Below are 19,279 nucleotides of genomic sequence, written 5' to 3' on the forward strand. Positions count from 1 at the left end.
GTATATCCCATTTCACTACGTTGTTATGTTACACAAATTTGGCCAAACTCAAGGGACAGAGACATACATCTTAGACCAATTCTTTCATCTTAATAAAACAAACACAAACAACAATAAACCAGTATTATGCATCGAAGCTGTGGGAACTCTCATTTGCCTCATGACTAAGAATCTAACAGTGGGGCAGTGGCCTGATTACTCTGGGTTTTCATCCTCACCTTCTAGAAGGAGCCAGCACTTGATGTCTGGAGGCAGGAGCTAATTATCTCTTTCCCTGACTGTAGTGGTATGAGAAATGTGATCAAGGATGGGCCTAGTGCTTTATTTTCACTGAACAAAATCTCTCCTTGAAGTTAATGGAACTATAAGACCCAAAGTGCCTATTTTAAGGGAATAGTGAAGCACAGCAACAGCTGCTGAGACAAGTCCTGAAGATTCCCCAAGTGCATTTTCTATTCTGAATAATAAGAATTTGCCCCAGGTTTGTAACAGCCTTTCTCGACTAAGAAAAATCAGCTGCATTTGTTCCAACAGTCTATGTCACATATATTTTATTGTTAAAATTTTATGCACAATAATAGTCATTTATTGTGAACTAGCTATATAAGAACCAAACAAGGAGCTTTATATAAAACTGGGGGTTTAGCCAAAACTGGTTTGGCTCAGTGGATAGAGCGTCGGCCTGCGGACTCAAGGGTCCCAGGTTCGATTCCGGTCAAGGGCTTATACCTTGGTTGCAGGCACATCCCCAGTAGGGGGTGTGCAAGAGGCAGCTGATCGATGTTTCTCTCTCATCGATGTTTCTAACTCTCTATCCCTCTCTCTTCCTCTCTGTAGAAAATCAATTTAAAAAAAATTAAAACTGGGGGTTTATATAGAACCCCGAATCTTTGCTACTCCAAATGTGGTCACCAGACCAGCAGCGTCAGCCTCACCTGGGAGCTCAAGCTCCACTGCACACCTCCTGGATCAGATCACCTCCTGCACAAGCACCAGAAGTTTGAGAAGTGCTGCTCTAAGCCACATTATCTCCACAATAGGCAGGAAAAGAATGAAGTACAACTTGACTTGATAACCAACCAAAGTCACAGAGCTGGTCAGTGGAAGAGGCTGAGTGTCACCCCTTGGGGAGCCTGACTCTGTGCCTATACGTCTGCTACTGCACCGCAGGCCATTAGTTCACTCTGCCCACTCAACATCACCTGCAGACTTGCAGCAGCATTTGCTTCTCAAGCAGACGGAAAGCTCCATGGGCCATGGCTCTGAATGTCTTGCAACAGTGTCCTGTTGTAGGAGGGTGGACACACTGGTTGATTTCCATGAGACAGAGTCTTTCATTTGGAAAACAAAGGGAAGACGCTTATCAGAAAAAGCATCCTGGAGATTTTCCAACTTCCCCAAATAGCTGTTTGTGAAGTCTAAGACTTGATGCTTAAGATCATCAGAGTTCAAAAGGGAGAAAACACTGAGGACTTTGAGTATTGGAGATTGTGCTGATAAATTCTTCTTCCTCTGAGAATGAGGATAATTAAAGTGCATGTCTTAATGCTAAACTAAGGTCCAGAGCAAAGGATAATTTTAGAAGATAACAGGTAGCAAGATTCTGTTTACGTTTCTGTTGTTAAAAATGGCCATTTCTTAAATATGCTGTGCTGTGGTTGTGTAAGACCTTTAAAGTGTGGGCTGGACTTAGCTTCCTGCTCTTTTATTTGAACATTCTTGTGCATCACATTCAACTTCCTTCTCTTTTCATAGTGGAAACTACTGGTTTTAATAACTTTCATGGTTGAATCAAAAGATTATCTTTCAAATATGAAGACGAAATGGTTCATGAATGACTGATTTACCATCTTATATCCATTTTATGCCCATTATCTGGTTTACGGATAAATCACAAGTGCTCACAGCAGGGCTTCTCAGTAGCATGTTCTTGCATCTAAACCTTTTTAGTTGCCTGCTAAAATGCAGATACCCCATCACACCACCTATGGAAAGAGATCTATGAAGGTGGGGCTGAAATTTGCATTTTTAACAATGATCACAAGTCCTTCTTATGTCCCAGAATAGGAGGGTTTGTGCCCAGCATCATGTAGGGTGGAAGGGCTTTCCAAGTATCCATTGGGAAACTGGTAATCCTATGATAAAATCATCAAGAAATGCAAGCACATGGTTCTGTAGCATTTAGGAAGTGATCTTGAAAAAAAAGTTTTTATTGATTTTTTTGAGAGAGAGGAAGGGAGAGGGATAGAGAGATAGAAACATCAATGAGAGAGAAACATCAACGACAGGCTGCCTCCTGCACGACCCTCACAGGATATCAAGCCCGCAACCTGGGCATGTGCCCTGACTGGGAATCAAACCAGTGGCCTCTTGGTTCCCTGGTCGATGCTCACCACTGAGCTACACCAGCTGGGCTAGGAGGTCATGTTGATCTGAGGTGGCAACCTTCTTTTCTCTCCACCATGTTCTTTTATTTGATGTCATAGTATGTACCATCTTAAATAGTACATACTAATTGATGTCATAGTATGTTTCATGTTAAAAACACCATGAATGCATTCCTTACAGGAAAATTAGGCTTAAGAACCATCATAAATGACAGATATTTCAACCAACTCACAGCAGTGTCATCACCTTCAGTATCTCTGAGGGGAGGCACTGACCACCATTAGAGCCTAATTCCTTTCAAGCTTGGTTTATTTATTTTCTAAACCACCCCACCCCACCCCATTCCTAAATGGGACTGTACATTTTGATATATAAACGTATACAGTCCTGATCTCGTTCCTTCTGAGAAGGGAAGTCTGACTTCCCCAAAGAGTCTCTGGGCTATTCTGGGATTGATGACAGCATAGCTGACAGGCGGCGTTGGCTTGGTTTTTGTGTTTTAGGGACCTGGGTCCAGGGTGGCCTGGCATTTCAATGCAGCTAGCTTTGGCATCTTGTAATTACAACAGGGCAGCCAGCCACAACCAACACTGATTATGCCTAAATTCTCCCTTTTCAAAAATGCCAATGTTGCCTTTGTCTGTTTTGCAAATGTGGCCAAATGGGTATTTAGCACTGAGGTTTGTATTATGCAACAGTTCCTGATTGTTTACTTGGAGCAGAAGCAAGGAGGACTCGCTGACCAGGAGAGAGGGAAGGGCAGAACCGAACCTCAGCTCATTTACCCTGATCATAGTCAAAGCAAACCACAGTAATCGCTTCACCCACTTAACCAATATTTACTGAGTGCTACTGTTAGTGCAGCCACATCTGGCTCACAGCTGGAGTGACTGGCTGCCCCTACAGGATGGCTGGAGGGGCTCTGGCTAGAAGCCTTTTGCTTTCAGGCCTCCTCCTCCATCTTGCCTAGGAGAGAACTGATGAAAATGTTTGTATTCCAAGGTACCGAACTTGGTTCCTGGGAGAAGAGCAATATCATGTTGGACTAACACTCAGCCACATGAAAACCAAGTTTCACTGCTCCCTAAATAAAATGATTCCACACAGGAGTGCATGAACAGAGAGAATCCAAGACCAAGCAGAAAGACCCCACTTTCATTGAAACAAATGCTTTCTGAGCCCACAGACCAAGTCAACAGTGAGATGGAAGCGGCTATACGTTCAGTAGTGGATGATATTGTGCTCTGCTCGCGCCCTGGGATCTCCTCACTGCTCCATGTAGTCATCCCTGTTTCTGCATATTCTACTCCTGACTTACTTACACCTGTGATTCTCTTTGTAAGAACACCCTAGGGCTGCTTCACTGATCCATGGAGAGCTGCAAGTACTTGGGTCACTCCAGGGCAGACCCATAGCTGGCAGCTAACTGGCACAGGAGTACAGAACCCAGATTTTTTTTTGGGGGGGGGGCATTAAAGTGAGACACACCTTTGAGGTGTAATGGACACTCCAAAGGTCCTCTTGGGGTCATACCACTGCCTGGCTTCCTCTCCATCTTGCAGTCCTACTTCTCCCTCCCCTTTTCTGTTCTCTCCCCCCCCCCGGCCCGCCCCTCGGGAACACATCCTTAATAAATCACTTGGATGCAATCATCAAAACTAATTTAGTTTTGGCATTTCTGTTATTTTTGCCTTTCTTCTGGAGACATGATGAACAAACAGCATGACAGGTAAATGGTGCTGATAACCATGACCTCTATTCTCCTAGGAAAGGTACACATGATGAAGACACCCAAGGCTAGGTCCTCTATATGCTGGACCCGTTATCTTTGTGAATAGTTTATCCAAAACCCAAGCTTCTTGTGTCTTCATCACAACGCAAGCATAAATGCACACCAGATTATTAATTTACTTAATCATTTAAAAACTGATTTCAATGAACTCATGTTTCAAGCTTGACCTCATTCTAAGTAATAATACCTATAAAATCAGATTTTTAAATGTTATGTTTTCTTCAAATACATTAAAATAGATATACAACTGCCCTAGCCAGTTTGGCTCAGTGGATAGAGCGTCGGCCTGTGGACTGAAGGGTCCTGGGTTCTACTCCGGTCAAAGGCACATGCCCAGGTTGTAGGCTCGATCACCAGTAGGATGTGCCAGAGGCAGCCAATCAATGATTCTCTCTCATCATTGATGTTTCTATCTCTCTCTCCCTCTCCCTTCCTCTCTGAAATCAATAAAAATATACAAAAAATAGATATACAACTAATAACTTTTAACAAACTTTATCATCCTCTTAAATTCATTTGGTGAACCATTTAGGGTTTGTGTGTGTGCGTGTGTGTGTTCGTGTGTGTGTGTGTGTGTGTGTGTGTGTGTGTGTGTGTATGTACACTGAGTGGCCAGATTATTACGATCTCTGAATGCATAATAATCTGGCCACTCAGTGTATATCCTATATAATAAAAGGCTAATATGAAAATTGTCCCCTCGACCAGGAGTTCGACCAGCAGGCAGGCCAGCCAACCGCCCATGTCCCCTGCCCCTGGCCAGGCTGGCCAGACCCCACCCATGCACAAATTCATGCACCAGGCCTCTAATATATATATATATTAGAGATCATAATAATCTGGCTACTCAGTGTAGTTGGTCCAGGACTATGCCATTGGCCTAAGAATTAAATTTGGCTCTTCATTCTGTCAGGTTTAAGGAATTCTCTTGGCCACGGATTCTCACCTGGAGAGCTTGTTAAAACTCAGCTTGTGGTTGCAGTAAGTGATTCTGGGGGCGGGGTCTGATAGTTTGCATTTCTAAAATAATCTCAAGTGATTCAGGGAACACACTTTAAGAAACTCTACTCTTATCTTCTCTGGTTATGAGGTCACCTTAATTCTATAATATTGTATCTTCCCTGGATAAGCCTTTTATGCAAGCTGCTTCCCAGAGTTCCTGAAGGAACAGAAAGCTGGAACTTTGTTGTGTTGGTAGAACAGGTTGTACAGCTAGGATTGTAATAAACACTTGCATGGAGAAAATTCATCCTGAAGCTTGTTTTCCTTATAAAAAATACCTAATTTTAAAGTCATGGGAGAGGAGACCTACAAATGTCATCTACTGTAACTACTGGATGTTGCAGATACCTACTAAGTAATTACTGAGATTTACTGAACAAGCAGAGGACAATATGCAGCAGACTCCAAGGAACAAAGCCATCAACATGGGGAGAAAATTGTATGAAAATAGAGTTTAGTTCAATAAAGAACCTTGAAGAGATCTGTCCAAATCTGGGTTGGAAGACTTAGAAGATGTGAGTTCCTGTTCTTGGAAATATCCAAGGAATGGCTAGTGGCTTCTTGTGGTTGAGATTTAGTAATGAGAAGGGACACTGGTGAGATGTGCAAATTCCTTTCCAAACCTGTGGTCTCTGGCTCTATGAAGGAAGTCAAGGTGTATTTATGCTGCTGATGCTACAAGTCTAGGTCCCCACATAAGAGTGGGTTCTCTGTAGCCATGAGACTTGAGATTTCCTGAGCAGCTGGGGCAAATCCTTTAACACAACTCGTCGATATCCACTTCTCCCACAGGCAGACGTACAGGTGAGAATCTTGATGCAGCTAACTCTGCCCTTTTGTCCCTTTTGGGAAAGGTTTGCTGTACGGGAAACAATGCCATCTACTTCTTGATACTAAAGGATCCATTGTGGTTGGAGACAAGAAGAATATTCTCTAAGTGGACAAACTCCCAGGAACTAGCTGACTCACTTGCAAAGTCTGCTTCATAGCGGTGAGAGAACCAAAGTGCCACCCTACCATCATTTCTCAGATTCATCTAATGATCTCCTATCAAGCAGCGCAGGCATTCACGCTGGCCTTTATTTTCAGTTTTGATGAGGATAATTATTATTTTTTTGGCCTTAAATAACAGTTCTTCTATGTCTCTCATTGAAGCAACCAGGACCTACAAACACAATTCCACTCCAAACAAACTCATCATGCACCAACTAAGTAATTACTCTACGAAACTCACAAAAACATTATTTGCTCTAGAAATGAATTCCCTGCAGGGTTTCTTAAATAGCAAAGCTGCTAGCTTACATGCTAGCATTTTATAGATCATTAAATATTTGACAAAAGAGTGGGAACAAAAAAATTTAAAAGTCTGGCCAAAGTGTCAGGAGTCCCAGCTAATAGCAGGAGAGCTCCAATTGATGTTAAAGGGTCTCTGAAGTGATTATGTAGGTCAACGGGAACGGAAGACTGATTTGTAAAATTGGATTTACTCAACTCTCCAGTTGCTTAAGATGAGTAACTGGTGTGACTGTAACCACCACAGTGTATAAATCTGGCTTCTCCAGTTACTCAGTTTGGTATTCGCTATCATTAATATGGAGTGGATTTAAAAAGTACTTTGGATTAGACTTTGTGCACAGAGGGCCTGGGGAATTTTACAAACCACACAGAGAGCATGTACTGAGAACATCAGAAGGAAGGAAGCTTTCTGTGGCCAAATGGTAAGGTGATCATGCTGGATAAATTTCTTCTCATTGTGAGTGTCCTGTGTTCTTCTGTCATTGAATGTGTGTTTGATCATCGGGTAGTTTCAAGGTGCAATTTCAAAAAAGTGAAAACATGACTGGTAAAAATATACAGTGAATACTAGGTATATGTCAAAGATTTATTTAACTCATTACTGAGGAAACCAACAAATGATAAAGCTGGTTTAAAAGAAAATCTATATATATAAAAGCCTAAGCAACCATTCCGACTGAACAACTGCACGGTCAGTGCACCGTCGCTATGACATGCACTGACCACCAGGGGGCAGACAATCAATGCAGGAGCTATCCCCTGGTGGTCGGTGTGCTCCCACAGTAGGAGTGCTGCTCAGCTGATCGACCTGTCCTGTTGGCCCACCAGCCCAGTGGCAGCCACTCCATCCCTGAGTAGTCCTGCAGGTCCAAACACTCACTCCCTCAGTAGTCCTGCAGGTCCAATCTCCGGAGAATGGGCCAGGCACTGATGGACCAGCACTGCTGGCACAGTCCTGATAGTGTCACTGGCCCCCTGGAAGTTGGCCTCAGGCACTGCAGTCGCTTCCCCTCCCTAGACGCTCCGCAAGGAAGAAACGATATAAAAGCAGCTGCCAGGTAGCTCCCGACAACCGGCGTGAATGTCAGCGGGACGGATCCAGATCCCGGGCTGGCAAGGGCATCCCACCGCCCACCTGGAGGGCTGATCGCGTCCTGGCCCCTCATCCCCTTGGTATGGGCACCAGATGCAGAGCTCATGGCCGAGGAGTGCTGCTGCTGGGCTGGAGCGAGCCTCTCCCAATCAGGACTGACTGGGCATGAGCCTGTGGCAGGCACAGTGGGACCGGGATGAGCGGGAGCTGTAGGCAGGAGTGGCAGGTGGCATTGGACTGCTTGTTGTGACCCAATCCCCCATAGGCCACGCTGAGGGACCCCACCTGTGCACGAATTCATGCACCGGGCCTCTAGGTCATATACAATAATTCTGAAATGACATTGCTAAATTAGATACAAAACTGCTTAATATTTTCTGGGACAAAAAAACCCCAACTCTATAACCTCTATAGTTATCTTTTCTACCAGACAGAAAGCACTTAAGTTTTTAGCAAACAAAAATTTCCAAGTTATCAAACGTAACTTCACAGGGTCTGGAGCCTGATCAAAAGTGAATAACTACAGCTCTAACTGGTTTGGCTCAGTGGATACAGCATGGGCCTGTGGCCTGAAGGGTCCTGGGTTTGATTCTGGTCAAGGGCATGTACCTTGGTTGTGGGCTTGATCCCCAGTAGGGGCGTGCAGGAGGTACTATTTTTCATCAATGTTTTTAATTCTCTATCACTCTCTCTTCCTCTCTGTAAAATCAAGAAAAAATTTATATATATATATATATATATATATATATATATATATATATATATATAAAGTAAATAGTTGCAAAACAAAGAGAATTATACAATTCTTGGATGAATCCCTTAGACATGTATTCAGCCTTTTTGCTTTATTTTCAAGTTTAGGATGATTTTTCTTTAAAAAAATTATTTTATTTTATTTCATATTTTCCCATCACCCTTTGGATAATTTCCTTAATAACAGAAACAGGTGAGATTTTCCCTGGACATTACGCCATGGAATTTGGTAACAGTCACCTGGTGAACTTCTGCTTTGGAAGGCTGAGTGGATATTCATGCTTCTCCTAGAGTGTTCAGTGAAGAGTTAGGAAAAACTTATTCCCATGGTTATTGAATCTGAGGAAGGGGCACATTAAAATCTCTTGGGGCACTTTAAAAAATCTAGATGGCCAGATAACAGCCCAGACCAAATCAATGAGAATCTCTGAGAATGGGTCCCAGGCAGCAGTATATTTTAAAGTTCTTCAGGTGATTTTAATATGCACCAAGACTGAGAAGCACTGTACTACTTAGAATCAATGTATGTGTGTATGTATGTATGTGTGCACATAAATTTATTTTTAAATTGGGAATATATATATATATATATATATATATATATATATATGGTGTCCCAAAAATGTATATACATTTTAACAGCTGATAGTTCAATTTTGAAAATGAAATGTATTTTACTAAACACTGCCTTTATAATTATTCAAAGTTTGTGTATACATTTTTGGGGAATATGTATATATGAGTGTGTGTGTGTGTGTGTGTGTGTATGCGTGTGTGTATAATGTTTTTATTTTATTGTTAATTACATTTTAAATTTTTCATTAATCATTAAACATTGCTTAAATGCCATTTTTAAAGACTGTTATGTTTGATCATGTAATATATTATGATTTATTTGGCTAATCTTATTCCTGGATTTTTAATTCTTTTTTCTTTTTTTTTTTCCCCTCTTTTTGGCATTATAAGTTAACTGCCATGTACATGTTTATACAAAACCTTTATCTACATCTTGGATTGTTTCCTTACAAGGGATTTCTGGGAGTGGAAATTTACAGGTCAAAGAAAATAAATGTTTTAATGACATCTGAGACATATTACTAAAATATATACTTTTTAACTTATTATTTCCTCATTTTTTATTTATAAAATATTTGTATATCCCAAGAACAGTTAAAATTTTATTTCTAGTCTTTCTCAGTGGTCATTTTTATGTAACTTTTTGATCTAGCTAAAACTTATTTTAGGTGTATATAAGGAAAGAGCTAAAACTCTAATTTGTTATTTTTCCATACAGGCCCTTTCCTCAACATCATTTGTGGAATAATTCATAGCTTCTCCATTAGTTTATGATGCAAAGAAGTTGACAATATAATATGTAGCTTAGTTAAGTGTACTTTGTAATAGTAAAGAGAATCACAGAAGCACACGAGAAAGGTTGAAACTATGAACAAACTATGTTGAGCGTATTCTTGACTTGACTTTAACCATTACCATTTCTTAGAGCTTTCTAGTTCTGATTTTAACTCTTACCCACTTAAAGAACTCTTAGGTGCTGGAAAACAACTCAAAGCTCATCCTCTCTAAGATGGCTTTAATCTGTCCTCAAGCAGCTTGTAGCTTTGCCAATAACAGCCCTGCCTAAATCCGTCTGTTCTACTTTAAATATTCACCTCTGTAATATTGGTTATAACCTTGCATTACCTATGAGTAAAGACTTTTCTACATAATGTCCAAGATAGACTTATTATCAATTCTGAATTAGTGGGATCCATTTTTATATTTTTTCATATAAATATATATTTAGTTTTTATATTATTTCTATAATTATTAAAGTCTCATTGTTCTGTGCTTAAAAGCCCTATTTAAAATCATTTAATGAAGCCTGAAGTTATCAAAGCCACATTATCCAAGGAAAAGGAGACCAGAAATTTTAATTATGCTCAAGGGAACAGAAACATTTTCAATGAACCCAGGACACAGTTCTTCTCCTTCCTACTAAGTTTTTTAATGAGTTGTGCTCCATTAGCACTACTACTCTTTATCTGCTTTGTTGAGTTTGAGAAATTGTTTTTGTGCATCTCCCATTGCCGGGTAGCATACAAACAGTAGTGTTTATGTGTTACAAAGAGGGATAGCTTGACTTCAGTGAATTTCCACCCACAACCCTGAAAAGGCTGAGGAAGGTGTGTGTGTGTGTGTGTGTGTGTGTGTGTGTGTGTGTGTGTGTGTGTGTATGTTACTATTCCAGACACTGCGGGGAGCTTATCCTGACTCCACCTTCTCCAACCCAACCTGTCTTGGTTAGGGGGTTAACTTCTTACTTGAAGGATACATGCAAGGTGGTGGGCAAGAATTAAGGGTGTCATCTATGTCTAGGGGAGCTGGCATCACTTGATGGCCCTATAAGCAATCAAACTTTTAAGTGCTTTCCAGCACCGAAGAGTCCATGTGAGACCATTCTACCTTCTGAAAACCTGGCTGGTTGATGGTCACGGTCATTACACACACTGAAGGGCCCACTTGGACTTCATAATCCGGAAAACTCAAATAGGCAGACTTTTAGACTTTCTCTTTCCTTTCTCAAAAGCCAGACTATGGGTTGCCCTGACACCTTCTAGGGAAACAATGCCTTGATGTCATTTCAAGTACTCTCAGCAATCTTTCACTTCAAATGAAAATGGCAGAAGCCCAGTCCCTGCCATGGCTGAGCTGGAGGAGGAAGCTGAGGGAAATTTCCTGAGGTCAGAGAGGCACAGAGCAGGCTGCCTCTGTTTTGGGAGAAATTTCTGAGGCTTTGGGAAACCTCAGTGCTTGGAAAAAAGGTTCCAGACTCCAGGCTGTCCTGACTGGATCACCTCATTTTGGGGCCACGATTACTCTCCTTGGAAGATTCTGAATGCTTCTTTCTCCACCCACTGCAAGTGCCTGGGCTTCCTATCCTGCTTCTTTTGCCCCCGCAGTGCTCACAAAGCAAGTAGCTCAAGATGGGGCCAATTGCTCAGAGCAAGCCCTGGCTTTAAAGGAATTTCAGAGCAGGAGCCTCCTCCTCTGTTTAGAGCTCCACAAGCTCTCGGCAGAGACACAAGTCTCTCCTGGCCGTGAGAATGAAGGGAAAAGGAGGTGGTCCTAGGCTGGCCTCTGCCAGGATGCAACCCTGAGCCAAGAATCTGTGTGCAGGGGGTTTCTTAGGGAGACCAGGCAGCGAGTGGAGGAAGTAGGTCAACAAAGGGAAGAAGCCAAGCAAACCACGCTTATGCTGCAGGGAGCTCTGGAGTGTAAGACGCACCTCAAGGCTGGCGAGCTGGGGTTTTAGACTCCCTCCCACATCAGTCAGTTATTGGTGAAAGCCACTGGCTGTGGCAAGGGCACAAAAACTCCCAGGCTATGACTCTCTTTCTGACTCTCTGAACAGGTGAAGCAATCTGCTATGGTGTTACACACAGGCAAGCCCCTGTGTGGGTAGTGTCATGGGCTGCCTTTAGCAGCAACACCTGCAGAAGCTGTGCAAGGGGCTGGTGAAAAGGACCCAAGGGGACCTCATGGGGGTTCCACAGTGATGGCTATAGAAACTCTCTGGGGACAGATTTTCTTGTAGCTCTGGGCTGAGCATACTCCAGAACTAGAGAGGAGCCATCTTGCCAAAAGCAGGTGGTAAGCCATCTGTGGGCTCTGTGGGAACACAAGGGCACATCCTGCTTAGGGAACACTGCCAGTCAGCAGGGTGGAAGGCCTGGCCAGGTCACCCTGAAACCTGCCTGGTCAGGCCCTTTGTGAGCATCCACACCTTTTCTCCAGTCCCAAGGTATGTGTGTGGCATGCAGATCACAGAACGTTTTTGTCATAAACTGTACATGCAGCTGTCAGACAACTTGTGTAAGTACCCCAAATACACCTTTAGAGTTACCATTGAATGACACCCAGAGAGGGATTATTCTGCAAATACAAATCATATTCTCCACCCTCATCACTCTGAGAAGTTTAACAACACTCCTTAGTTTTGCTAAATGTCCAGGACCTTTGGCTGCTCAGCCACTCATGCAAAGACACTAATAATAATAAAATTATGAAAGCGTTTAGTGTCTGCCAAGCCTTGTTTAGATCCTTGTATGTGATTCGGTGAAATGGGTGTCTTTATTATCTGCTTCACAGATAGAAAGCCAGGGCTCAGAGGGTTGAGTGAATGGCTCAGGGTTCCATAGCCAGTAAGTGGCAAAGTTGGGAGCTGAAGCCAGAGAGCCTGAATCCAGGGTCTTCACCACTGACTACAAAGTTAGAGTATGGTGGGCATGCAGCCCTTAGCGCTTAGGAATGGATTCTGGATGTGAAGAAGCCAGAATTCCCCCAGGATTTGGTTCAGGCCTGCTGATGAGTGAATTCTCGTTTAAGAGTTAGATCCTATTTTAGTCCTCACTTACTCTTCTCACAGTTTATAGGTGAGGATTGCAAGATAAGGCAAAGAAAAGTGACTTGGTCAAGGTCACACAGTTCTTAGAATCCTTAGCACCTCATTCTTGGTCAATGGTCTTTCTACCCACCATGTTGTCTCATTCAGTCTCCTTAGCTATCTTCTTCCTTAGAAACAATAATGAAAAAGTTAACACTTACTAGGCCCTTAGTATAATATGCATCAGGTGCTTTGCTAAGCACTCTGTATGCATTATTTTATTTAATCCTAGTTATATGCCTAAGACATAGGAATCTATTGTTATCTTCTTTTTCTTTTTTTCAGATGAAGAATCTGAGCTTCAGGGAGATTTAAATATTTTCCCCAATGCTACAGTGGCCAAAACCTAAATCTCTTTTATTTTAGATTCAATTGCTTTAATTAGTGTCAAAAATTATCCCAAACTGGGAACTAAAGCAAAAGAATGACAGCATCCTTTTATACCATACTGGATCATTATCTAATTGGCTCACCCAATGATTATGCAATTTCTAGGGGAAAGTGCTTTTGTTTGTCTTACTATTTTTTCTCTTTCTCTCTTATCAGCTTTATTGAGTCATCATTGATATACAATAAATGAACATTTTAACATGTATAATCTGATACATTTTGTCATATGTACATCACCATGAAACCATCACCACAAAGTAAGAAATATATCCATCACCCCTAAAGTTGTTACTATTTACTCTTAATTAGAGGCCAGGTTGTCAAGTTAGATGTTACTTTATAGGAGATTGAGTATATATGGTTTTTGTCCAGTACAGATGCAAATCACTTCTCTTTGGTAGAAAAGATAATCCCAAGTGTTACAGTTTTATTGCCTTATAGAACATTAATCAGTTTCATACTTAACTGAACAAACTTATTTTAACATTACTTTCCTGATTGTCTATATAAATCTTTGTTCTTTAATACTCTGTGGATGAGCTTGACCAGCCTACTGGTTTTCTCACTAACAGCGTAAATGAACCTTTGACATATACGCACTATATGTTGATAGGAGAATCAGGTTTTCACTCTTTGGAAATTAAACTTTGCTGATTCTGAGTTTGTGGGTGTGTCTCAGAATGTGTTAATGTATTCCTGTATCCCCACTCTCTTCCAGAGAGCAAATCAGGGCACATATTGTCTTACCCACCTAAGGATGGTAAAGCTCTAGATGGTTCTAGAAGGTCATGGCAGCCATGTTAGAAAGCAAGTTTGTGATTCTTACTCTTTCTTACTTGGCACATACTGGTGGAGGGCCCTGGCAAACGAGAGTAAACGGAGAATTTGCGCCTTGAGTCTCTCCAGGTTCCTGTTGTTTTCATTCCCCCAGATTTGAGATTTCTTTTTTCCTAGCTGCACAAATATCCAAAATTTCCATAAATTCGCTTTCTAGGGGGCAGGTACTATAGGCAAACAGGCTTTTCTTGCCTGAAGTTCACTTAAGCTAGAACCTCATGGGGACTGATAAAAATGGAAGATTTCATGAATAACAAAATGGAAAGACAAAGGCACCCAGGAAAGGTTCGCCTGCTTTAATCACAGCGCAAACACGGCTCCTTCAAATAGATTTCCGTGTTCCTCTTTGGAGGTAGCAGCAGGTTTATTTAACATTTTCCAAGGATTCAGATTCATGCCTATTAATCACTGCTCCCTCAGGAGCAAAGCTGATGAAAATGCGTATCTACTTACTTTTACTGTAATCCTCCAAATCCCTGTTATTTCGTTTGCCATAATATCACCTCTCAACTCTGCCCTGCCTTCTTTTTCTGGCCAGCTTCCATCTAGCCTTCCGAAGTCAGCACAAGTATCATCTCCTGGAAGATGCTGGTGGCCTGGGCCAAGGCACCCCCTGGACCCTGTGTGCTCTCAAATGTCTTTCCTAGTCATTCTCAACTCATGCTACACTGACCTCTTTATGTATCTACATCCTCCTCCCCCATCCTGTGACAGGTCCTTACATGGTACGCTTTTCGTCCCAGGGGCTAGCACATAGAAACACTGAGTAAATATTTCTGTGGACAAGAATCATAGATCACACTTCTTTAGATTACTTTTTGTTTGACTTGATGCTAGGTCTCCAACTTGAGTAGGTACTCATGTATATGGTGATTAATCATTCCCTGCAGTTTTCAGCTTCAATCTTCCTTTGATCATTTAAGGCAATACATTCTCAATTAATACGAACATGCTAATATATATATATAGAAGAGTCCAATAGCAATTTAAGAAAACACACACACGCTTAATCACTGGCCTCAGTATCATAAAAGGTGAAGTACTGAGGCTTAAGAGTAAAGGTAAGTGTTGGAGAAAAGCATTAAGGTTTCCTTTACCGAGAATCTGGAGACCACTCTTGGCCAGTTGGGTGTCACTTTTGTGGGCCTGACTATAGCCCCATGCAATGTTTACCAGGGAGCTCTGGTTCTAAGCAGATGGAAGGCAATCAAAGTCTCCCGAACATGAAATCATGCAGCTGTACCATACACACCTCTACTTGTATAGTCTCAGCTAGCTCTTTCACAACCTGGACACAGAACCAGCTCTCTTTCAAAACAGTTTGTAAATGTTGGTTGCAAAATAAGTTTTAGAAGTGGTTTTCTGAAGAAAATGAGTTCCCTAATTAAGAAACTATTGTTTCTAAGCATAACTTAGAATCAGAGATCTTGAAAAGGTCTTACAAGTGTAAGTCAGTATTTTGTTTTGCCTTCTTCAAGAAGAATGTTGATGCCCCACCCGTGGCCGGCAAACTGCGGCTCGCGAGCCACATGCGGCTCTTTGGCTCCTTGAGTGTGGCTCTTCCACAAAATACCATGGCCTGGGCGAGTCTATTTTGAAGAAGTGGCATTAGAAGAAGTTTAAGTTTAAAAAATTTGGCTCTCAAAAGAAATTTCAATCATTGTACTGTTGATATTTGGCTCTGTTGACTAATGAGTTTGCTGACCACTGTCCTAGCCGGTTTGGCTCAGTAGTTAGAGTGTCGGCCCGTGGATTGAAGGGTCGTGGGTTTGATTCCAGTCAAGGGCATGTACCTGGATTGCAGGCTGAATCCCTGACTAAGGCCATGCGGGAGGCAACCAATTTATGTTTCTCCCTCTCTCTGTCTCTCCCTCTCCATTCCACTCTCTGAAAATCAATGGAAAAAATATCTTCTGGTGAGGATTAAAAACAAAAGAAGAAGAAGAAGAAGAAGAAGAAGGATGTTAGCTAAGGGAGTGCTGGTTGGAGTGTGGTCCAGGACTCGCAGCATCCTTTGGCTTCCCCAGGAAACTTGTTAGACATGCAAATTCATGAGCCCCACCCTGGATCTGCTAAACTGGAGGCTCTGAGGGTATGGCCCAGGAATTTATGTTGTAACAGGCTTTCCACATGATTCTGATGGTCAGTAGTTTGAGAACATGCAGATTTAAAACTTTCCAGAAGACCAGCTGTCCTCCTTTAAGGCAAAGTAATTATCTCCACAGAGTTCTCAGTAGACCAGGCTTCTAAAAATTTAGCCCCATAAAAATCACCAGGAGAACTTGTTAAAACACAGATTCTTGGGCTCCAACCTTAGAGATTCTAGGTTTGGAATGGGGCTTACGAATCAGCATTTCTATCAAGTGATTCTATTGCTCCCTGGACCACAATTAGAGCAATGATGACAGACATCCAGAAAGCTATGAGCCAATCCTACATGGCTACAAAAGCTACACTGCATCTGGTCAGAACATCACGAAGGCTTGCTGATTACAAGGAGGTTTACCTTTTCCTTGTATGAAACCCAGAGAAATATTAGAAGGCTCTTGGCTGTTTAAAATAGCATAGAGTCCTTTATAGAGCAGGTTCCTTTCTGTAGCTTCAAAAGGCAAAATCTTTGTGTATTTTTTCTTTCAGATCTTTTTTTGATGAGGACCATCACTTATATATCAGTATGTAGAGGCTTCTGGGTGCAGGGCTTATAACACTGCCCATCCCAGGGCTTCCCAGTGAGAGCCGCTCCCCAAGGAAGTAAATGAATGAATGAGTGAGTGAGGGGTGAATGACTGCCATCTCAGCATCTCACAGGAATGCCCAACTCTCAGAGAGGCTGCATCTAAGTTCTGAACTATCTTCTTAAGCACCAGAGCCACACCAGAAGAAAAGCATGGGCTACAAAATGAGGTGAAAATTGCCTGTGCTCATTGTTTTCCATGAGAGCAAACTGGAAAAGGGGCATAACACAAAACTGGCCAGCAGTGTGTCCATGGCCTACTCACTGAACCTCCCCAAACCTCTGTCCTTTCATCTGTGAAGCAGAATTAACAGTGCACACCTAATGCTGCTGTGAACACAGCTACTCGGTGTGGTTCACAAACAAGCAGCATCGGCATCACCTGGGAGTCTGTTAGAAATGCAAATTCTCAGGCCTCACCCCAGACCGACTGGATCATACTATTTGGAGGTGGGGTTCAGCAATCTGTGTTTGAAAAAGCCCACCAGGAGATTCTGACAAACACTAAAGTTTGAGTAACACGGAATATGAGGACCGACAGTCGATTCTCATGGTCAAGATCCGTTTGAGGAATAAGTTTACACTGCTTCAAATGCTGGCTCCACTACTTACCTGCTATGTGACCTCGGGTATGATGTTTACCCTCTCTGTGCCTCATTTTCCTTGTCCCAAAAATGATTGTTGTTGTAAGGGTTAGATGAGTTAATACATGTAAAGCAGTTAGCAGAGGCCTGACATGAAGGGCTCCACAGATGATGTTACTGTTTATTTAAATATAGATAGAAACAAAGCCAATGTTATACCATCTGTAATAATAAAAGCATAATATGCTAAGTAGACTGGACAGCTAAACGTCCTTCCTGACGTCCTTCCGGATGTCATTCCAGACAAAGCCTCGGCAGCTGCAAGGGCCAAGGACAGGCAGCCACGGTGGCTGGCAGCGGAAGCAGTGGCGGCGCCTTCCCCTGATTGGCCCAGTCGCCTCCCACAGAGGGTGGCCAGACTGTGGCTTAGGAGCGGGCCTAAGCCGGCAGTAAGACATCCCCTGAGGGCTCCCGGACTGTGAGAGGGGGCAGGCCCAGCTGAAAGACCATCCCCACCCCCACATCGAGTGCATGAATTTTCATGCACCGGGCCTCTAGTATGTATAATAATTATCTATAATTATTGCCTCTGGACCATAAAATCAGGATTGATTATTTTTTTCTTTTTTATACTTTACACACTTTTTTGGCAATTATCATAAATTGCTTTAATGACCAGAAGGAACACTATCAAATTATTTTAATTGAAAAAGGGAAAATATTAACTGTTAAATGAGGTACTGGGGTTGGCTATGGAATATTTTATGGATCCTCATGGGTCTCCCTGCCTCCATGCCCTTATCCTTAGAGCTAAGCATATCTTTTATTGGCTTCTGTATATACATGTGTGTTTGCTCATTTCCATGCAATCAACCCCATGGGCCTCATTACCCATGGACATAGGCTCAGGATGATTGCCTGAATGGAAGTGTTCTCCATCCCTCCTTGAATCCATGCAACCACTAGGAGAACAAACCCAGGCTAGCTTCATTGATCCTGAGATAGACAATGTGCAATAGAAATAAGTCATCTTAGTTAAGGCCACTCTAGACCACAGAGTGAACTCAACCAAGACTGGAAAACCTTTCCAGCTGAGCTCAGCCCAAATTGCTGATTTGTAGACTCGAGAGCTAAATAAATTAATGTTATTTGAAGCTACTAAGAGGGGTTATTTGTTACCCAGCAAAAGCTAACTGATATACTGGGTGTACTTTAGGAGTGCTGTAGTGCCATTATCCTGTTCTTTTCTCCACATCCAGCAGTGAAATTTCTTTTCACTCTTTTATGTTAAGTGTTTTACAAACAGCTGGGCTATCAGTATGAGTAAGCAGCAGGCAGCAAGTAGAGCAGAAGCAAAGCATGCTTGGAAGGCACGTCCATAATGAAAGGTGCTGCCTTCCCGTCCTTTAATAAAAGAAGATAGGCCCAGGGGGGAAGAAAAGCCTGACTTAACATAAATGTTTCATATAGCATCTCCAGAACAACCAGCAATTCTGTTCTTAGTCTGTTTCTCTGTTGAAGCTGAAATTTATTTCCAGTTTAATGTCTATCTTGGTCTGAATGGGAATGCTGAAGATGTAGGCTGGGACAGGAAGAATGTAGTTGGTAAACAAATGTTGTCATCCATTTCATTTAAGGATCCTAAAATAAATTGATGTAGGGCTGGACCCACTGATTTGACCAAGTGATTATTGATGATACTACTGTCCACTCTGCTAATGGCCAACAATTAATGAGAGCCCAGATGCAAAACCAAGGTGTTCTCTGGAACTCTAGGGAGTAAGAAAGACCCTACCTAGCTTTAGCCATTGAGAAATTACCTATTCTTTTCTAACTTGTGGGATATATGGGTTTAAATGAGATGAATTAGCACCATGGCTAATACACAAAAACCTTATTATCATTACCCCTGTTTTATACATGAAGAAACTGAGGAAAAGGAAGGTTGAATAGCTTCCCCCTAGAT

This window comes from Cnephaeus nilssonii (assembly GCF_951640355.1).
Source record: "Cnephaeus nilssonii genome assembly, chromosome: 11".
Taxonomy (NCBI): Eukaryota; Metazoa; Chordata; class Mammalia; order Chiroptera; family Vespertilionidae; genus Cnephaeus; species Cnephaeus nilssonii.